This window comes from Cheilinus undulatus, linkage group 19 (genome assembly GCF_018320785.1).
Source record: "Cheilinus undulatus linkage group 19, ASM1832078v1, whole genome shotgun sequence".
NCBI classification, from domain to species: Eukaryota; Metazoa; Chordata; class Actinopteri; order Labriformes; family Labridae; genus Cheilinus; species Cheilinus undulatus.
Window position 1 is genome coordinate 41,082,215 of NC_054883.1, and position 23,944 is coordinate 41,106,158.

Sequence of the window (23,944 nt, forward strand, 5' to 3'; positions counted from 1 at the left end):
AGCCACAAATCCACTATTGGACTGAAGTCTGGGCTTTGACTCAGCCACTCCAGAACATTCCCCTTCTTGTATTTAAACCATTTCTGCGTAGCTTTCTCTGTATTTCCGGGTCACATAAATCTTCTCCAAAGCGGTGGTTCTCTTGCAGAATAAAAAAAGATTGCCCTCCAGGGTTTTCCTATATTTTTCAGCATTCATTTTACCCTCTACCTTTTACAAGTTATTAAGATTTAATAAATATCTTGGATTTATTGCAACTCTGACTCTGTTTTTATTTTACAGGTAAAGAGACTTTAGAGTGTATTATTGATGCATTTGGGAATTACAGTATACTCTGTTATTGTGACATTAAATGAAATGTTTGCTTTTAACAAAGTTAAATATTTTACATGGAAAAAGTTTCCATAAAATATTTGATTAGGTCAAAATGTTAGTTTTTTGAGTGGAGGGCCGGCTGCTGAGAAGCATCCCCACAGCATGATGCTGGTACCACTGTGCTCCACGGTGGGGATGGTGTGTTTGTGCACAGTAAATTTACCTGAGTATATTTTACTCTAAACTGAATAAAATTTTACTCTGAAAAATCTAACATTGGTCCCAGTCTATTTGGAGTAAATTTTACTCTGCTTGCAGAGTAATGTTTTTAGAGTTGTTTTTACTCTAAAAAGTGTTTTTATTGAACTCTAAATGTTGATTATGTGCTCCATAATTAACAAAATAAAAACAACTACAGCAACTGTACTCACTACAGAGTAATTCAGACCATAGTTTATTCATTATAGAGCTTTAATTCTCAATACAGTGTTGTATCTTATCCCTTTAGAACTTTTTTTCATTCCTCATAGAAATGTTTCTACTCATTACAGAACATTTTCTGCTCCATATAGAATTGAGTAATGGTAATGTAGAGCTGTATCTTACTCTAAATATACTTATCTTCGTCTTTATATAGAAATAAATTTTCCTCTTAATAGATAATTCTGCCTTTCCACTAATAAAAGATGTAACAACAAAAGAGGTGTTTTTGCCTATGCATATTAAACAGTGTTCTAATATTACAGAAACAATTGTGATGATCATATCAAGAACTCTGGAGCAGAGCACGAGACAAGATGGCAAAGTTAAAGAAGTTTATTTGACTACAACAGTGCAAATGATGGTGAGTGAACTGGCTGGTGGTTGGAAATAGCACTGGCAGAGAGAGACGAAGACACTGCGATAAAAAAAAGAAGACAAATGGAGTTAGACAAGGCAAAAAACACTCACTGAAAAACCACTAGATTACCAAAGGTTGAAGAGGAGTTACCTGACTAGAAGCTGTAGTACAAAGGTGCCTGAAGGTTCATCACCTGGTGAGGAGATCTTGATTGCCAAGGACTATCTGCAGCTGGGATGGTCCATGAATGACACCAGCTGAGCTGGAACTGAAGTGGGTGTGGTTAAAAGTTTCACTCCAGCAGAATTTACTCTGTGTTTTAACTCCAACTCTCATGGTGGCTGGTAATAAATATACTCAATAAAGAGTAAATTTTACTATTTTTGAGTAAAATGCTTTTTACTCTGGAAACATTACTCCCCAGATTTTCCTATGTGGTGATGTCAGTGTTTGGGGTCTTTGGTCTGATGGTCTAAAAGCTCCATTCTGGTCTCATCAGACCAAAGACCTTTCTTCCTCTTGACCATGGAGTCTCCCACATGCCTTTTGATGAACTCCAGTTGAGTTTTCCTCAACAGTGTCTTTCTCTTTGCCACTCTCCCATAAAGCTCTGACTGGTGAAGAACCAGAGTAGCTGTCTTGTCTGCAGAGTCTCTCCCATCTCAGCTGCTGAAACTCCTTCAGAGTAGTCATAGGTGTCTTGGTGACCTCTCTCACTAGTCTCCTTCTTGCATGCTCACTCAGTCTGTGAGGACGGTCTGATCAAGGCAGATTTACACATGTGACATATTCCTTCATTTCTTCATGGTGGATTTAACTGAACTCTCGGGGAATGTTCAAAGAAATATTTTCTTTTTATATCCATCCCCTGACTTAGACTTTCCAATAACCTTTTCTCTGTGCTGCTTGGAGTGTTCTTTTGTTGTCATGGTGTAATGGCAGCCAGGAATACTGATCAACCAGTGACTGGACCTTCCAGACACAGGTGTCTTTATACTACAATCACTTGAGACACATTCACTGCCCTCATGTGATCTCCAGTTGACTAACTGTGAGACTACCAGCACCAATTAGCTGGACCTTTGTTGAATTAAAGGAGGTGAATATTTATGCAATCATTGGACTTACATTTTTATTAACTGACATGACTTGTGTTGTTTTCATTTTGACATTAAGGAGGATTTTTTTTTTTTTTTTTTTTGTTAAAAAGCCAAATTATATTGAGGATGATTGATTTGTAAGATCAATAAACACATCCAAGAGGGAGAATACCTTTAATTGATAAGCACCGTAAATGTGCTCTCCTGTGCATGTGCAAGCTTTATGTGTCTGAGTGTCATTGAATGCACTGTTTCTTTCCTAAGCTGCCTTCCCTCCTGTGTTATTAGATCCAGCCATGAAGACAGAAAGGGAGGGGAATAGGAAGGTCCTGTAAGTCATATTGCCACCTAGAGAATGCATCTCAAACGTGATCAGATAGTCTGAGGACATTAGCATTTCTATTACAGCTATTCTGCCTCTAGCAAAGCAATCCGTCGTCTGTCTCTCTGGATTCTTTCCTCCACCGGTAAAAACGAGGCATTCTGTCATCGATTTGACAAAGAAAAGTGCATTTATAATTCATAGAAAATGTGTGATTTCCAAGGAGTTGTTTGCATCGGTGCAGCCGAGACTCACAGCTGAGTCAGAGCAGCAGCGGTGGAGCCAACAGTGAATGGGAGGTCCACCTCAGTCTTACGCTCCATTAGCAGTCAGTGTGTAATAGCACGGCTGGACATGTGTTCGGCAAAGATAACAGAGAAGTGGCAGGGACTGTGACAGCCCTAACAGACTGGCCGTGATGTTCCAGCGCCAATGACACGTCTGCCTCCTTCTCTCCTTCTTCCTTTCTGTCGAGATTCAGCCTCTTTCAAACACCTGCAGGTATGACTGAGCCGAAGAGAGGAATGCAGAAAGAGCGGAGAAAGCTTTCTGGGGTTGGAAATCGTGTGGATTCATTGCAATTATTAGGCCAGACTCTGACTAATTGATTTAGCAACTCTGTGCAGATCTTTTACCTCATTCAACCCAGAGCAGCTTCTGGGACTGCTGGATTATGCAGCAGGCTTCTCTGTTGCTTTATTCACAATGAAGCTTATTCATATTACATTTCTGTTGTGCCTCTGCTTTTGACAACATGCCCACACAGATACACTTAAACAAATTTCAAGCTTAAATATTCATAATGTGGGTATTAAAACCAGAAAATCATAAAATTAAAATATAGGTTCGCTGAAGGGACAAGAATAAAAAACATAGTTTGCAATGCAGATGGGCTTTCTTTGTTCTGTTTCATAAGTCAGAGAAGATGCTGTAGAGCAGTATTAAATCTGACATTTCTCTCAGTCCACATGGGATAAAAATGGCCACCTACACTGACATTTAAAATGCAAGTGCTGGATGATTGGTGCATCAAAATTTCAGGTCAGAGGGTTTGAAATAAGCACAGCAGGTTGTCAGCAATAAAGAGGATACAGTTTTAAACTTTTCCTTTCTTACTGGAACTTAAAGCTCAGAATAAAATGTCCTCCAGTATTATAAAATGGTCACCAGTGCCATCATACCACTGAGAATCTACATCCTGGTCTGCACCACTTTGCAGCTTTCATCTCTTTGTTTCATGCTCCATATGGCTGAGTCTCAGTGGCTCTTAACATGAGCCTAAGCTCAATAACCCCGCTTGCCAAGACATCGCTGAGAGCCAAAGTCAACATGGAGCCGAGGGAGATTTGAACATCTAGCAAGCCAAGGACACAAGAAACACTATATTTCCAAAAGTATTGGCTCACCTGCCTTGCATATTAATTCAAGTGACATCCCATTCTTAACCCATAGGGTTTAATATGACGTGGGTCCACCCTTTGCAGCTATGACAGCTTCAACTCTTCTGGGAAGGCTTTCCACAAGGTTTAGGAGTGTGTTGGGAATTCTTCCAGAAGTGCATTTGTGAGGTCACACACTGATGTTGGACGAGAAGGCCTGGCTCTTAGTCTCCGCTCTAATTCATCCCAAAGATGCTGAGGTCAGGACTCTGTGCAGGCCAGTCAGGTTCCTTTGACTGGAACTAAGGGGCCAAGCCCAGCTCCTGAAAAACAAGCCCACACCATAATCCCCCCTCCACCAAACTTTACACTTGGCACAATGCAGTCAGACAAGTACTGTTCTCCTGGCAAGCGCCAAACCCAGACTGGTCCATCAGATTGCCAGATGGAGAAGCGCGACTGGTCACTCCAGAGAAGGCGTCTCCACTGCTCTAGAGTCCAGTGGCGGCGTGCTTTACACCACTGCATCCCACGCTTTGCATTGCACTTGGTGATGTATGGCTTGGATGCAGCTGTTACCATGGAAACCCATTCCATGAAGCTCTCTACCACTGTTCTTGAGCTAATCTGAAGGCCACATGAAGTTTGGAGGTCTGTAGCCATTGACTCTGCAGAAAGTTGGCCATCTCTGCGCGCTATGCGCCTCAGCATCAGCTGACCCCGCTCCATCATTTTACGTGGCCTACCACTTGGTGGCTGAGTTGCTGTGGTTCCCAATGGCTTCCACTTTGTTCTAATACCACTGACAGTTGACTGTGGAATATTTAGGAGCCAGGAAATTTCACCACTGGACTTGTTGCACAGGTGGCATCCTATCACAGTACCACGCTGGAATTCACTGAGCTCCTGAGAGCGAGCCATTCTTTCACTAATGTTTGTAGAAACAGTCTGCATGCCTAGGTGATGATTTTATACACCTGTGGACATGGAAGTGATTGGAACAGCTGATTTACATTATTTGGATGTGTGAGTGAATACTTTTGGAAATACAGTGTATCTTCTCCAAATTGGTCTCTATTTTGTACGGAACTGAAAACAGATGGAGGAAAAATAGTCAAAAGACATTTGCATATGTAAATATACTGGCAACTGTTAAAGTGGACTGCTCATTATAGTTGGAATTATCACTATATTTGTGCCTTTAATGTTGAAGAAATATGGGGGAGAGAAGAGACAAGATAAAACAATCCAAATGATTTATCCCTGAAACTAATCAAAAGTGTAGTTTATATTTACATTAGAGTAATTGTCACAGTGAGGTCCATTCATTTCATTAAGCTGAGTGCACAACAGGCCTGTTGGTCAGCAAAATACTTGCCAACTATCACCAGCCAGGAAAACGTCTAAGCCCCTGTGTTTTCCTATCAGTATGAGACCATTACATGTGTTATTAATGTGAAGTGGAACGATAATACTCTTCTTCAGCTTCAAAGTGCAGACTGAAGTACAATGCCATTAGATGCATCAATGTCTTTGAATCACTGTAATTGTATTTATTTGTATTAAAGGCTGATGATTTAGCCAACAGCTCACAATAAAAGTGAAACTAGACATGAAGCCTGGAACAAAGTGGTCTTTAGTCACTGATCAGTGTTAATATTGTAATTTCTACAAAACCTTTCAAGAAGATAAGACAACAGTTGTGATAATTAACAGCAATTAATGTAAAAAACCATGACAGGAAGTATTGTCCTTCTCAAGCTGGCTGTACATTGGACTGTCCCAGGTGTATAATGAAGGAAATAAACAGGAAATAGGCCTATCTGCAGAACCCCAGACATGTGTCAAGCTTGACTCTGGCCACCCTCCCCCCTCTCTCCAGCTTCAAGTAGGGGCACATTGATGAATCCTTTGCAACCTTCATGCCTAAAACATAAGCACCTGACTTTATATGGATCAGAATAATGGCTAGAAAAGGCAAGACTGAGGGAAAGCACAGAGGCGTGAATCATGGCCTCACAAGAACATGCCCAGAGCACAAGGTCTATACACTCTAAACCCGAATTAGTTGACATCACTAATAAGCCTGAGTAAACCGATCGCCTTAAACCACTTTAGTTTTTACACAAGCTAAAACTAAAAGAGTTAAGTTGTATTAACATAGAACCTTAATTTTATGCAGTCGTCATGTTAAGTGTATATTAGTAGTCTTTACTAAAATCATTAGTTCACATAAATGAAGTTGTATGAAGTAACAATGCTAAGTTTAACTTCCATAAAAATATATTGTGGCGATCCAGGAAGCAGTGACCTGGAGCAGGGACTTCTGGGAGTGCTTTGTGTGTAACAATTTGTTCTTGTACTGTTTTTATAATGTTGATGTTCATTGCAGTTAGTTTTTTAGTTTGTGATTTTAGTGAGAAGTGTTTTTTGAAGTGTGACACCATGAGTGAGGGGGGTCAATGTTGCAGAGCACCCTGTCTGTATGTGAGTGTATCTGTGGCTGAGAATAAATAATAGCTGCCCATGCTTCCTGTGAAAGAGCTTGTCAAAGTCATTGAACTTGTCTGGGAGCCATTCCTCATCACTGCTTGCCACAATATGAAACTAGAAAAGCACTCATTAAACGCAGACTTCCACTATTAACCCTATCACCCGAAAGTGAAGAGTCCTTTAACAACATTGCTGGATCCAGACGGTGATCTGAATCAGCCAATTACTCCCCCTCTAGCTGGGAGAAGACACAGTGAGGCAAAGCATTGGCTTCGCCACGTGTGGATGTCATGATGGAAGCATTGCCTGCCGGTGCCAACAGATGCACTAACAGTCTCACCCATGGTTTTTGAAATAGCCCCTCCCCTGTAAGTACTAAACATACTAAGTTATCTCAGCTTAACATGATCATTGCATCTTTCAGCTGAATAGTACAAACAACTAATCTGATTTAGTAATGTCAATGTTTTTTGTCAAAACACGGAAGAATAAGTAATGATTACTAAAAAGTTTAAGTAGAAACAAAATCCAGGTTTACAGTGTGGAGGCAGGGGTCTACCTCACCAGACAGGGGCCCAGGTGCAGGATGTACTAAGACACCCCTGAGACAGGGTAGCATACATGGACTACATAACCCAGTGGCTGGCATAGTACACAGAAACATCTGGGCCAAGTACGCTCTCAGGACTGAGATCCTAGACCCCCCTCAAGTTGGTCACAAATACCTGAAACAAGGTCCTGTGGGACTTTCCGATCCAAACTGACAAACTGTTGGTTAAACATCGGTGGTAGTTGGTAAACAGCAGAAGAAGGCGGTGGTGATAGACGTCAAATCGCCAAGTGACCGCAGCAGGAAGAAGGAACTAGAGAAGCTTGAGGAATACCGAGGGCTGAAAGAACAGATAGAGAAGATGTGGGGAGTGAAGGTTGCTGTGGTACCAGTGGTTCACTTGGAGAGTGATTGGCTCCAGCTAATCTCGGGAACACCATCCAAGACCTCTGTCCAGAATGGCGTAGTCCTAGGAACAGCTGGAACCCTCAAGCTCCCAGACCTCTGGTAGAGGACCAAAGCTTGAAATAGACACAAGACTGTCCAGTGAGAGTGCACAGAGAATTTTAAATACATAAATAAAGAGTGTGTATAGTATACAGTCTTTAATGAGATTTATACTCAGAATATACATGAGGAGAATGCTGACCTTGTCAGAACCTGTTTGTGCTAACTTGCAATGACACGTCTTTGCCCCGGTTCATAAAACCTAGAGCGGTTTCACAGCTATCCATTCCCTCATTGCTCTGCTTTCGCATGAGAACATATGACACTGAAAACAGCTCTGCTTTTATTGCGAACAAATTCTCTCTTTATGTCTCTAAATACAAAAAACCTCTTTGTACCTTTACTTCAAATATGTTTGGTGAAAGGGAAAGTTTGCTGTTTAAACTCTCTCCAGCAAAGGTCAGGGTTTCACACAGTCACGTCTCACACCCAGAATTCAAAGACAGAGAAACTGAAGCTTGTTAGTCTTGTTTTTTTGAAAGCATAGGACAAACATAATCATCCTCCAAAGGCACAGAGTTCTTCAGCGTGATCTCTCAGCCTCTTGGTGTGAAATAAACAAAATGTAGAGCTGCTGTTGCCTTTAGCATCATCTTGACCCTAATATTTCTCTAATTTATGCTCAGAGACTGACACATTAAATAACCTTGGACATTCAAAGACATCAGAACAAGACAGAACTATTTGTCTGTTTTTATCTGTGAGGTTTCTGCTGTTTGGTTGGATTACTGAGTTGTGTTTGTCTGTTTTTGTGTACTCCAAGGACAATGGGCCTTGTTTAGTAACCTTTTGTAAGGAGAAATATGTCCTTAAAAACCTTTGTATGTGGTTTTAAAAAAGATTTTGACATTCCACAAAGACTTCTTATCTGTGGACAAAATCTATCTGAAAGAAACTACAACAGAGATCAGACAGCATTTCTGTTAATGCACAGCTCCCATTAATGTTCACATAGATTATATTTCATTCAGTCTGAGGTCAAACACCATGGATGTATTTCTGCTTACAATATAACATTAATCATGCAGCTCTATCGTTAAGCTCCACTCTTATTTTCCCGCAGACGTATTGACTTTAACCAATTGAGTTCCCACTCTGATTTCCAAGGACCACAGACACCATGGGAGTACAGTCCATTTTAATAATTTAATTCAGGCATTCCTAATGTCTCTGAACTTCTGCACGTGCACACAGCTCTGCAGTCTCATGCATTTATATGAGCATTAAAAAGCTGTTAATGCTATAAAGCAGGGCTGTACCTTAACTTTTTTTGCCCATAGCGCTGGTGCTACGGAGGTCGACAATCCTGTAGCACAGAACAAAAACCCGTAGCACAATATATAAAATGTTTGTTACATCTCTAAAACCAACATGTAACCAAAATATATGCTCAGTAAGTGAAAGTACTTTAAAACAAAACCAAAACAGCCTAAATTACAGCTCTCATTAATGTCTACCAAAGCAAACAGCCAATCACAGAGAAGAGAGTCGCTGATGGTTCATCTCCACATTCAGACACAGAACAAGAGCAAACTGCTGGAGGCTGACTAACTTTACAGACGTGTGGTGCTTGAAGACGAGTAGAGCAGTATGATCCGGAAATCAGACTTTGAGATCAGACAGAGGAGCAAATTAACTCAGTTTGTGCAGCTATTTGCTGCTGGAATCCTTTTTCTGTGTTCATCCTTATTACTTCAACTTTAGTGTGTTCTAGAGACTGAAGTATGTTTCTGTGTTCATCCTTAAACCGTGTTTCAAGGACTAAAGTGTTCAGTCTATGCATTTATATATTGGTATTGATATCAGCTACATTTTATTCCTAAATATCCCCATATTGTATAAACCCGAGAAATAGGAAAATATTCCTAACATTATTAGACATTCATTCAACACTGTTAGAGTTTGGTCCATGATGTAGTATCAGACTGGGGTCTGATGTTTATAAAACTAACGTAAATGAACAGACGCTTTTTTCTGTCTGTAATCATAACATCAGTACTAACGGAGTTCAGCAGTAATTTAAAAAAGTTATCTCCAAATCGCGTCTTTACCCTGACAATACACACAAAGGTTATGAAGTGTGGGGCTGTATTATCTACTGCATGCTCCTCTCTCTCTCTCTCTCTCTCTCTCTCTCTCTCTCTCTCTCCCTCGTACTCTGCTGTCTGTTCGTCCGTGTCATATCGGACCTGTATGCTAAATTCAGACATGTATTGTCTTGTTAACCAAACAGCAGCAGCTACGATATTAGTGGGGAAAAATGCATCATTTTACACATTAATGTTTTATCAGAGGTTAGCGCAGACTGAGAGCTCTGTCCTCTCACTGACAGCCAACTCACCGTCAGTCCGTCAGTGCGTAATTGGAAAGGACGAGGCTAAAGGAGAAGTAAGCTAGTAGATACACGTTTTTAACATCGTCTAGCCTGCGTGCCTTAAAATAAAACTTGGGATTATAGCAGCGCTCCTCTTCAACATGACACCTGTACTGCGTCTGCTCTGAGCCTTCCCCGTCTGTAAGAGCTGCAGCAGGTCCCTCTCTCACCATCACAGAGCGTGGCCGCTCGCGCTCCAGACGCACAGGATTGCGCATGACGCTTGAGTCTAAAATGTACCAGAAATAAGAAATAAATAAACTGGGCATGAAATTCAAATCTCAGATCAAAGTGAAGTTTTTTTGGCAACAAGTCAAACCTAAAGTCCTATCTGCGTGTCTCACATGCACACGCCTCTCTCACTTTGTCATAGCACCTGTGCGATGAGGAGTGAAAACCTCTTAGCACAGACCAATTTTCTCGTAGCATTTGCGACATATATGTCGCACTGTACAGCCCTGCTATAAAGATATTCCAGAAAATACATGCGTGCAGTTTCGTCAACTAAAACTATGAATAGAACTATTCCTGGACAGCCATTTTTCCATGACAAAAACTAGACTAACAAAAATAGATCTGTGATGACTAAAACTGACAAAAACTATATTTATTTTTCATCAAGATGACTAAAACTAGACTAAAATGTAATGTAGTTTTTGTCGGGCATCCAAAATCTGTGATATTTCTCCACTGTGGGTAAATCTGTCAAAAACAACACATCTGTATCTATTCTGCCTCTCAGCTGTAGAAAGCAGGGACCCCAGGTTTGGCAGAGAACACACTACCATGATTTGGTACCAGATTTAGGCAAGAAAATAAATGCTTGGACTAAAAGTAAAGACTAAAATGTGAGGACCTTAATGGACTAAAACTAGACTGAAATGTTTTGAAATGACATCGACTAAAGCTAAAACGGGTAGACATGACTAAAATGTAACTAAAACTAAAATGCATTTCATTTAAAGACTAAAATTAAGACTAAAATTAAATTTAGCTGCCAAAATAAACATCCGTCCCAAGTTAAGGAATTCAAGTATCTTGGGGTCTTCTTCATGACGAGGGTAGACTAGACTGTGACATGGACAGGCAGATCTGTGCAGCATAGGCAGTATTGCAGATGTTATACTGGACCAGTGTGGTGAAGAAGTGAAGGCAAAACTTACAGCTGTGGTTCTCAACCTTGGGGTCAGGACCCCCTTGGGGGTTGCGAGGCACTGATAGGGGGTCTCCAGATGCCCTAGAAAAAACTAAGAATATTTTTTAGATTACAGTGTTGCAACTTTACACCAATTTTGTAAATGTTTTAAACCAGATTTCATCATTTTTTTCCCAACAATTTTAATGCATTTTTACCATGTAACACCTATTTTTCTCAGTTTTAAACTCTTTCCACTACTTTTCTTTCTGCCTGGTTTTGCCACTTCTAAACCAATTGTTGCCACTTCAGCTTAATGTAGCCTCTGCTGACCCATTATTGCTACTATTAACCCCTTTTTACCACTTTTTACGCACAGACCTATTTTTCCCATTTTAACCACATTTCACCATTTGATATGCCCATTTTTATATGGGAAAATATTTTTATATCTGCCTATTTTTCCTTTCTCAGTTAACACTTTTTTGCCAGTTTATTTCAATTTTTCACCACATTTCACCAAATTTCTGCTCATTTTTGCCAACTTAAGGTGATTGCAGCCACAGTTACACTCCTTTTTACCACTTTATATTTCCATTTTTGCCTTTTGTTGCCATTTGTATCTAATTTTTTTGTCACTAAACTAAAAAAAAGTCATTTATAAAGACTTAAATTAAGACTAAAATTAAAAACAGCTGCCAAAGTTAACACTGCATGCAGTAGCCTCAAGCCTCAAGCTTACAACCACATTCATCGATTTAAGAACCTGAGTGCACACAAATTTAGCTATTGAAAACTAAGTAAACCCTAGAGGTTAACCTGAAGTGAATCTCCCCTAAAAAAACATACTGCCTTTAGATCCTCATGAGCAGGGCTCAGAGGGAAGTCTTAGCTGCTGATGGTGTCCTGACTACATGCAATGCAAGCATCAGTGGCCTGATTAATGACCTGATTACGATGATTTCTACTGTAATATCCCGACCCATGCTGTTTTGCAGTGCTTTGATCAAGAACAACAGCAGGCGACTGCGCCCACAGGAAGCGTTCCTGAAAGACTGCCCAACCCTGATCAGCTGGAACTGAGAGTTCCCGAGGGAAGAGAATGAAAACAACAGATTATTTTGCGCTTCTGGGGTTGATTAGTCAGTCTCAATATGATTAAATAATTTTTTTGCTTCTGCCATGGACGAGTACATTCAAAAGTTAAAAGGTGTATTTTGCTTCAAAGGATGTGTGTGTGTGTGTGTGTGTGTTTCTGTTTATCATAACGCTGATTGGTGATTTGTTGCTTGTGCCAAAGATTGAAAAGTAATGTTGATATATTGATCATTTACTATTTTAAGTCGGTGCATTGTGTGGTATTTTGAAATTGACTGGATGCTCTGCAGGTTTTTTCAGGCTGGTTGGGTTGATCTGCTCTACATGAATTAGTCCATTTTCACAGCATGTGCTGCTGAAAAGAAGCCTGGCATACCTCCACCACAGCAGAATTGGATTTCCGGGATGTGCCTGAGACGGACCAGAGTGGGCTGAGTGTAATTTCCTAGAATGACAAGAGAGGGAGTGACTCCCTCTGCGGTGCACTTTGCAAGCAGATCACTGTGGATCTCTGCGCAGATAAAGTATGTGCAATTTGGGGGTTTGTCACAATGTTTGTGCCCAGTTGCCCCACTTCTTTCCTCTATTTTGCTCTTGTTGAGATGGGCAAAAAACAAAGAAAGAGGGAGATGACAAGGAATCAGGAATGTTCCCTTGTTTTCTTAGTCCTCATTCAACAGATCTTGTTAGTTTGATATACAAAGTGGAGATTTGTTTGACTCATCCATCTGGTAATCCACTCATACACAGCGTTTGGAAAAGGGCAGAGGCTTTGGTTAAAAACCCAGGAGGTGATTGGTTGAACGTTCTGTCTGTCACATCTTTACAGGCCAATCAGAGCAACAAAGCATGTGACGTAGCCTCTACCAAGGAGTAAACTCCATAGAGAACTGCATAACAGTAACCATGGCGACTGGAGACATGTCAGTACACGACTTTTGTCGTTTTTGAAAAGTAAAAAAAAAACAACAACGCTGTTCTTGTTCTTTTAACAAAGAAATGTCGTCAACTTCTGATAAAACTGGCGCTATAGCAGCATCCATGCTAATCTCTTCTGCCATAATTGCACCGGCCTCTGGTTGCTGCTTGTTTACGTCACGACTCCGCCACACCTGAAAGTACTGCCCCTCATTGCTGATTGGTTCTGTCACTTTCTAACCGGGCCTAAACGGTTCAGACGGGAGCTTTGTGAGATGGATTTGCCAGTGAGAAACAAAGAAACGGGGGTATCCATCTGCTTTGCAAGGTTAGTTTATTTGCAAGCTCATATAAAAGAACTACACTACCCACAATCCTAGAGTGTCACAGGAATGTCTTTGATCAGTGGGGTTACCTGCAAATTTCAGCTACCAGCTGCTACTACTGAGGTTAACAGTCATGGAAAAGTGGGTGTATACTGTTGAGTTTTGTGGTAGAGAGTGCTGACACCCGATTCATCACCTGCCTCTGCATCAGCTGTTTCAACCTGTAGAGGGCAGTCACTCTTCATATATTTACAACAAAATGTAGAATTAAAATACTCCGTATGCAGATTTAACAGTTTGGACTCTTACTAATCAGGCGTGCTAGGATTAGACTGTATATGAGGTTTCACGTGGACAAAAGTGGTCTGAAGTTCTTAAGAATTTATGATTCCTCTTCTTTTCTTCTTTTCCTCTTTTGTGTTTCTCTCTGCAAACACAAGCAGCCATGCTGCACAAGGCACAATACCACAGCAGCAGTTTCTGTTTGCAATGATGGACGACTTAAAGAAGTCCAAAAACAAGACTCACGAGGAGGGTTTGTCTGAGTTTTCTTTTACAGTTTTGGACCCACAAAGCAACCTGAAGATTGATTAACACAGTTCATACCAGTTCAATGCAGTTTATCTAAAGAGACAAACCGAATGAGATGAGGAATTATTCCACTGCAACCCTTTAATGGAAGCAAACAGGTGAACTGGGATTCCAGTGTGCCAGAGGACATTGTGATCAATTAAATCTACATTTTCTCTACATAAATCTGCATGCTTGTGTCCATTTACCTTCGTTTAGGGAACCCATTTCACTTCACACTGTCAGTGGAATAGTTGCAGCTAGTTCACCAAACAGCCTACATTACTGTTGGTGCTTCAATCAAAACGCCTAAACCAGTGATACTCAGCGCGTATGTGGCTCTTTGGTGATGATTTGTGGCTCTTTTATATCTTAATTTGAAACATTACTCCCCCAGAAAACCTTAAAAAAGGGAAACTTTGGCCTCAGAAATTATTCACAGCAAGTCACATTAATCAGTTTGATTCCCACAATTATACAGTCGGCTCTAATTGTCAAATGTATTTTTTGTCTTTATATTTCCATTGCCTTTATTTGCAATTTTTTTGTCACTTTATTTCAATTTATTTGCCACTTTTAATCCATTTTAACTGCTTTAAGCCCACTTTTGCCATTTAATGCCACTTTTTCCCCATTTTTTCCACTCTCTGCTTTTTGCCTGTTTCATTCACTCTGTACTCATTTTTGCCATGTCTATGTTGTTCCTTTTTTCTTTTTTTTTTTTACCATTTTTGCCAACTGTAACACAACTTTTGTCATTTCTCATCCATTTTTGCCACTTTCTGCCCTTATTGTGCCACGTTTTCCCTATTTTTACCACTTTTCACCCAGTTTCTGCCATTTTATGCTTACTTTGCTCCTTTTGACCCATATTTGCCACTCTCTGCTGCTTTTTGCCCACTCTTCTCACCTTTTTGCTGCTTTAAGCCCATTTAAGTCACTTTCAGTAATTTTCCTACCATGTTTTTGCTGCTTTTTTGACCATTTTGCCACCTCTTACTCATTTTTTGTCAATTCTAACTCATATTTGCTACTTTCTGCCTTCTTTTGCCATTTTTCTCCCTATTTATGTCACTTTTTTTGTCTTTTTTTTCCCCAATTTTTTCCACCTTTAACTTATTTTTATTCGTCTTTTATCCTTCTTATTGCTATTTTTCCTCTTTCTTGCCATTTTTTGCCCATTTAAGATGCCTTTTACCATTAAATGCCACTTTCTCCCCTTTTTTGACACTCCTGCCTGCCTTTCGCCTATTCCCACCTTTTTGCTGCTTTTTGCCCTTTTAAGTCACTTTTCCCTCATTTTTAACCACATTTTAGACACTTTTTTGCCCCTTTTTGGTCTTTTTTTCCACCCTTTAATTATTTTTTTGTCATTTCTCCCCATTTTTGACACTTTTCTCTCAGTTTTTGCCATTTCTTGCCGACGTTTTCCCCATTTTTGCCACTTCTTTCCCAGTTTTTGACAATTTTTGCCACCTTTAACTTATTTTTATTGACACTTCATCCCATCTTTGACATGTTTCACCTCTTAGATTGTGGCTCTTGCAAAGGTACTTTTCAACAGTTTGGCTCTTTGCTTGAGCAGGGCTGAGTAACACTGGTCTAGACCATACTTTTAAGGACAAGGACTTCAATATTTGATTCAAACTGGACTTAATTGAGTATTAAGTCTCCTCGAGGAGAAAGAGTGTGTCCAGAGCCGTCACAGTTCAGGAGTCAGGTCCAGGTCACATTCATTAGCAGAGACAGACACCAATTTATTCCAAAAGGGAATGGGTCAAGAATGAACGTTGGTAAAATACTGGAGGGTTACGGGTGACGGGTCTGGTTAGTTAATTGGCTTCAAGTGACATTTTTACTTTGGGTTACTGGGTCGAGCTGTTGCACGGTGAATATTTGCCCAGTTGAAATGAATTTGAACAGTCCAGTGAAGGAGTAAAGCGTTTGAAATTTATAAATAAGAAGTGAAAGTTTGATTCACAGCGGCAGGTTTTATGTTTACAGAGAGGTTCCTTCCTACGATATTCAACACGACATATGATGGAATCAAGCAAAGGCAGATGAAGTCATTTATGTCTGTCCCCATGTTAAATTTAATTAGGCAGCTCCAAAGAAACAGGATATTTCTGTAGAAGCAGCCTGAGCCTCTCTTTGTAGGATTTGTTTGTTTGGATCTTTATTGTTTTCTTTCTTACATTCCCAGCAGGAAAGCCTGTTGATGCTCCACTCTGTATTTTGGGCTGATTTAAGCTTTATTTAGACCGTGATTGCTGGAGGGTGCTAGCAGCTATTTTGGTGACGTACAGTGTATTTAAAAGAAAAGACTTTAAAGATCATGTGAGGAGTTTTACAGTGTATTCATCCCGTTGGATGTTTTACCCTTTTGATTATTTTCTACATCAATCATGGTCCAAAGAATTTTGCTTTTTTAAACCAAAAACAAGCTCTGTAATGTCAAAGTGGAAACAGATTTCTACAAAGTTATGTGGTTAATGCCCTTTAAGGTGACCTCGTCGTCCATGAATCCCTGATAACTGGACACCTCAAAGGGCATTAACCTGCTTATACCACGGACACATGCCAACGAAAATAATTAATAAAACGACTAATTTATAATTTCATATGTTTTCTGATCAAAATAGAAATTTTTACTAAAACAACAATTTCTTTCCCTAGCAACCCCTGAGGGCCTGACTAATGACTGGAATAGCCATTCCAATCCTATAACATTCTTAGGGAATGTAAATATTATTCAGTGCTCCAGTAAATAGGACGGGCCATAGATACGAAGTCACAACAGAACAAAAAAAATAGTCCGCTCAGCGCTCTTTCTGAACAGATTTATCAATGAAAAGACATGAAGACGAGTGAGACTGAGAGTCACCTGTGGTCAGACTATAAACCTGTACGTTAACATGGTCAGTCATCTGATAGAAAGCTTAGTTTTAGCAGATCAGCTGTTTGAATAAACACAATAATTCCTGCTTCTGCACTACAAGGTCACAGACGTGAAATGGAGCTGTCCACGCCCTGCAGGTGCTGATTCTCCATCAGACACACCAATATTTATCAGATATTATCATGCCAGCTTATCAGAAGCGTTTCCTTTGGCTCTACAAAGAAATAACGGCTTCTTTTGAATCTTCTGACAATAGTTTATAGCAGTTAGAACAGGAGGGAAGGGAGTTTTAGTGACACCTCTCAGAGTTAAGGTGAGCCTGGAAACGAGACGTACATCAGATAGAAGATAAGAGCGTCTTACGTTACTGGTCTTAAACCTGTCATTTTATTTATGTCAGTTAAGTGACGGTTGATGCCGGTCTGCAGGCTCCTTAGGCTGGCAGCGCTGTACTCCCTGCTCAGAAAATATGACTGTCTCAGGTTGCTATGGTTACTCCTAACGGAGTAACAGCTAACGGCTAATTAGGAACAGTGTAATGATTTTTTGACTACTTGTGGAGTTCGAACGGTGTCCATATATCAGAAATTAATGGACACCAATGGAATTTCCAGAGCCAATCAGAATCGAGTATTCACCCAGACCATGGTATAAATAAAAATATGTACTGCCAAATAACTGACTACATTAATATTCACCCCCTTTAAAGCCACTAATTAGTGAAATGATGATCACCTGAGTGGAGTGAATGTGTCATAAGTGACTGTAGTATGAAGACACCTGTGTCTGGAAGGTCCAGTCACTGTTTCATCAGTATTCCTGGCTACCATTACACCATGAAGACAAAAGAACACTACGAAGAAATCAGAGGAAAGGTTATTGAAAAGGTTTAGTAAGGGGATGGATACAAAAAAGTCCACTGCACTGATTCAAGGTGCTCAGGCCTGGGTGTGGATGGTAAATTTAACTCAGCCTAAAAAATGTAGTTAATCCCATAAACACAAACATAGGGCCAGGCGAGTTTGGTTGATTTCTACCTTAATAAGTCATCATTTTAAAACTTGGTTTATCTTTGTTGAATTTTAACATTTTCTGATGAGCTGAAACAGTCCGGTGAAACATATTACAAAAAAACAAAACAAAACAAACAAAAAAAACAGGAAAGTAAAGCAGTGAATTTCAAAGAGTTGCCACTATATTCCCCTTTTTAGCAATTTTTATGTCCGTTTTTACCAACATTATTTCCCACTATCATCAGTTTTGTGCAGTTTTCACCTTTTCTCTCACTTTTGCAACTAGAATTTCTTTCTCTCTTTGCCGTTGCTGAATTTTGTCCCTTTCCACTACCTTTTCTGACGACTTTTTGCAATTATTAACCCACTTATTCTTATTGTAACCTCTGACAATCATTTTAGCCACTATTTACCCCTTTTCAGCACTTTTTCCACTCATTTTGCCAATGTTAACTGAATTTCACCATTTGCTGTTTCATTTTTTTTCTCTGTTTTCTCATTTTTTCCACTTTTAAGCAATTCTGCCACATTTTAACCCCATTGTGTTTCAATTAAAATCCCATTTCATAAACATTTTCTATTTTTTGCCAATTTTAAACATGTTCTGTCTCCTTTTCTACCATTTTTGCCAATTTCAATTGATTTTTTGCCACTATTAACCCCTTTTCAACCATTTTTATGCCAATATTTGCCACTTTTAAACACTTTCTGTCACCTTATCTACCTTTATTCCACTTTCAATAGATTTTTTTTGCCATTATTAACCTCTTTTCAGCAATTTTTAAGCCCTTTTTTGCCAACATTTTTTACTACTATCATGAACTTCTTGCAGTTTTCATCTTGTTTTTCACATTTTTGCCACTTTCAACCAGAGTTGAGCCCTTTTAACCCATTTCTGCCTCAATTAAAATCCAATTTTTATCAATTTTCTGGCCCATTGTTTGCTTTTGTGGCTTTGATAGAGTGGTTATTATTCAGGTAAGAAAGATCAAAATATGAATATCAAAGATGAACTTCACAATGGACCATGATTTTACTGACCTCCATGGGCCCAAACAGACCGTACTCTGCATTGAACTGATTTCCACATGGCAACCATGATGGCTAACATGTCAAAGGTAACGCTTAGAGAAAAAAAATCTTTTTTTTTAGAAAATTTGGATGAGGAATGTCTAACAGGAAAAATGACTAAGGAACAGGGCGATGTTCATCCACCTAGCATGCAAAGAGTTACTGAACTCCATTTACTGCAGAGCTGGAGAAAGATTTTTGCCTCGGGTGGTTTAATTTTCAGGACTTTGTAGAGATCATACCGCTGGGGCACAATGCTACAGTCAAGTTAACACATTTCCATGAAAGGTACAGAACAGTATGTGCTGCCACACACTTTAGCTGATATCAGACCATTAAATAGTCTGCTAGCAGCATCTGAAGACTCCATATGAAGAGAACTGCACCTGCCAGTCAGACATGGTGGGAAACACTTCTCGTCTACATGGTGACAAAATGAACGGATGCTTTATGTGGAAGGGTCACAGTTTGAGAGGGTTTCTGCGCTAGAACTGCTTTATTTGAGGAGATGAGGATTGTGGTTTTGCCTGCAGGCTTTCCTCCCAATGAGCATCTCTGCACGGCTTTTTAAAGCATCTGGATGTGAGAGCAGAGAGGGTCCAAGACATTACTGCTACAGATGTATTTTCAAGACTGTGTGAGCATGTAGAAGCTACAAATGTGTGTGTATTGGTATTTTTCTCAGACTCCATTAGAGCGACGTTTCCTGTGTGTGTTGCCAGTTAATGGTTCTTTGCCAACCTACACAAGTAACGACAGTGCAGGATTTACCACAGCACCTGCTAGCTGCTAACGTCACAGCCCACGTCATCAACCATAATGCACATATGTCATTTTGCATTTTGGATGTACAACCCCAATGCCCCCGAATCTGGTATGCTGTAAAATGTAAATAAAAACACATTACAATGATTTGTAAATCCCCTAAAACCCATATTTATGATAACAGCTGAAACGAACTGAGACATTTTACCGTTTCATGGGAAATGTTAGAACATTTTTAATGATATTGGATGCTTGGGAATTTGGAGGCCCTCAGGCAGCACTGCATTAAAAACATGCCTGATTCTGTACTGGGATATTGCTGGGCTCAGCAGTGACTCAGCCATCTGTGAGTTCAGGTTAAAAATGTGATAAGAAGAAGCCACACCTGAACATGAACCAGAAACGCTGCAGTCTTCTCAGGAAAGAAGCTCATTTAAAATGGACTGAGGCAAAATGGAAAACTGTTCTGTGGTCAGATGAGTCAAAATATGCAAGTCTTTTAGGAAACTGCTGATGCCCTGTCCCGTTTGTTTGCTCATATAACTGATCAACACAAGATTGAAAAGCCTGCATCTCTGATGGTACGGGGTTATATTAGTGCCTAAGGCAGTGATACTCCACATGTGGCTCTTTTATCTTAACTTGAAATATTATTCCCCTGGAAAACTAGAAAAAAGGGAAATTTTGACCTCAGAATTATCCATTGAAATTTGTTTCCCACACTTACACATTAGGCTTTAATTGTCAAACTTAATTTGTTTTTGTCCGTATATTTCCATTGCCCTTATTTACAGTTTTTTGCACTTTTTTTTTTTTTTTTACCTTTTTTGCCCCTTTACCTTGCTTTCCACAAATTGCATATTTTTCCCTTTTTTGCCACTTTTTGCCCATTTAAGGTGCCTCTTGCTACTAGATAACATTTTTTTTCCCATTTTCCCCACCTTTTTGTTTTTTTTTTTTGCCACTTTAAGTCACTTTTCACTCATTTTCCCCACCTTTTTGCGGTCCTTTGCCAATTTTAGTCACTTCTGACTCATTTTCCCCACCTTTTTGCGGTCTTTTGCCCATTTTAGTCACTTTTCACTCATTTTCCCGTTTTTTGCCAATTGTAGTTATTTCTCACTCGTTTTAGTTAATTCTACAGGACATTTTCTTTAGTTCTAGGTTCAGCCATGGCGTGCCCTCAAATTTGCAAATTTTTTATAAACAGGAAGTTGCATATGACTTAGCCATGCAAAGTCCAGTCGGACTCAAACTTCCCACACACTCACGGTTGTAACACACCTCAACATAGACTGGGATGTAAGGGTCCTTCAGTGCTGCCTGCAGCCCTAGTTTCAGTTGTTTTCTTAAGAACATGTGATATTAACTTGTTATTGCAGTAAAAAGCTGTATCACTATCCTGAGAGTAAAATGACCATTTACTTATACTGGGAAAATGGAGTCAAATATATCATTGAAGGTCCTCTTCAGTGTTGAGAGTCTGTCGACTTTGGCACTACTAGAATGATGTTTATAGACTTTCAGCCCTGCTGCAGAGCCCAGATCAGCCAACAAATCCAACTCAGAAATGTATTCTCCTTTAATTATTACCACAGTTTATCTTTGAATGACTATACGTCCGGTCTGGACAGACAAATGCAACTACTAGAGGATCCAAACAGTCCTGCAACACTTCAGACTTTAAGATTAAAGATGTAACTTGGGGATGTGTTGAAAACTTTACCAACAACAGAAATAAATCACAATTGTCGGCTTATTAACGTCACCACTCAGGACACAGAGAAAGAAATAATCTGTTTTTTAAAGGAAAGATGGAAACCGTCTTAATGAGCCTTGGCTGAAAATAATTTCTTGATGGTTCAGAAACCCAAACATATTTTCTGGGGTCAGACGATCGGCCAGTATTGAATCTCTCCCCCCTCTAAAACTAATTATCTCGGCCTCTCTGCTCGGCCTCACGCCCACTCAGCTTGATGCTTCTGGACGTCTGAGGTCGGGGAGATGTGTGGACCCCACATGTTGGCCAAAACTTTGAAAAGCAGTTTTTTATTTGCTGTCCAGGCAACAGTTGATGGAATTTAAACAGTTTTTGTAATAAGTTAATAAGTTGTGTTGTGATATTTGTGCACAGATGAATTTGGATGAGTATTAAACCTTCAGCAAGTGCTGAAAGAATATAATGAGTAGTGAGAGCACCTTCTGACATCAGTAAGTCTGTGACCAACATCTCATCAGGGCTTTTTATTAAACTGGCAGAAAGAATTAGTGATGAGACCAAACAACCACACATTCACACTCCTGTCTGCTTCTAATCACTAATCAGATTCAAAGAAAAAAACAGATTTTCATTCAGACTCAGATGTTACTGGAAGCAAAATATGCTTTCAAAACTTTTTAAAACAATTTTTGAGTTTCACAGTTTATTCAGTCGTCATTTGATTCTCCCCTAAACCAGCAGTTCTCAACCTTTTCAGCCTGCGACCCCCAAATTAAAGGAGCCAGAGACCGGGGACCCCCACTGACCCTGAAGGAGGCTAAACAGCCAGAACATTCAAGAATAGTCATGTGGAGACAAGGCCGTCCATAATGGTGGATAAAGGGGGAGGTTACTGGAACCCAGCCAAACTGGGGGGCCATGGAGGTCAGCAAAACCATGGTCTATTGTGAAGTTAAGCTGTGAAAACCATCTTTTATATTTGACCTGAATAAGAACCACTCTTATCAAAGAAACAAATATCTTTATTCATTTAGCCTTCTTTAGATGAAAAAATCTTCTGTTTGAAACAATTTAAATGGGTTAAAAATGGCTAAAATTGGTTGAAAATGGCAAAAAAATGGTGAAAAGGTGGTGAAATCAGATTTTTAAAGAACATAAAGGGCAAAACTTAGATAAAAGTGGCAGATAAAGTGGTGAAAGGGGATTAAAAAGTGGCTGAAATGGCTATAAAGTGCAAAAAAATGGTGGAAATTAAATGGAATGGGGTGGAAATTTGATATAAACTGGGAAAAATGGGTTAACTGTGGTTAAAATGGGAAAAAGGAAGTGGTTGATAAAGGCAATGGTGGGTCAACGGAGGTAAAAATAGGCAGAAGTGGCAAGAATTGGTTTAGAAGCGGCAAAAACAGGCAGAAAGAAGTGATGAAAGGGTTAAAATGGACAAAAATGGGTTGAAGTGTCAAAAATGTGCTAAAATTGGTGTTAAAATGATGAAAAAGGTTAACATTTGGTAAAACTGGTGTAAAGTGTCAACAGTGTTATCTAAAAAATATTCTTAATTTTTTAAAGGCATGCTGACCCCATGTCAGTGTCTAGAACCCCAAGGGGGTCCCGACCCCAAGGTTGAGAAGCACTGCCCTAAACTAACGTAGCACCACTTGCTACGTACAACATAAGCTAACATAGCTTTGTTACCAAGAGCAGTGGTTCTCAACCTTGGGGTTGGGACCCTATTTGGGGTCGAGAGACACTGAGAGGGGGTCACCAGAGGCCTTAAAGGAACTAAGAATATTTTTTAAATTACAGTGTAGCACTTTACACCAATTTTGCTCAATTTTAACCTGTTTTTATCACCTTTTCCCACCAATGTTTTACAATTTTAACACATTTTTGCCACTTAAAACCCATTTTTCCAATTTCAAACTCTTTCCACCATTTTTTTTCTGCCTGTTTTTGCCACTTCTAAACCAAGTCTTATCACTTTACACCTGTTGTTGCCTCTGTTGACCCATTATTGCCTCTATTAACCACTTTTTTTTTTTTTAGCACATTTTAAGCCCATTTCAACCATATTTCACTATTTGATTTGCTCATTTTTACCAGTTTAACCTATTTCTGCCCATTTTTCTGTCTTAGTTAAACCTTTTTGCCATCATATATAAATTTTACATCCCATTTCACCAAATTTTCCACCCATTTTGGCCAATTTAAAGTCCATTCAGCCACTTTTTATTTCCCCTTACCACTATCTACACCCATTTTTGCCACTTTAACCAATTTTATCACATTTTTGCCACTTCTAACCAATGTCTGCTACTTTTAAAATCCAATTTCACCACCTTGTCCACCTTTTTTTTTTTTTTTTGTAATTATTTACCCATTTTATTTCTGTTTTTAACAAGAATAGATTTGAACCCATTTTTAAGAAGGCTATCTATCAAACAAATGAATAAAAAATAAACTTGCTACTTCAGTAAGAGTGGTTATTTTTCAGGTTAAAGCTTTCCCCTTTATCCCCCCTCATGGGCGGCCTTGTCAGTCCATGAGT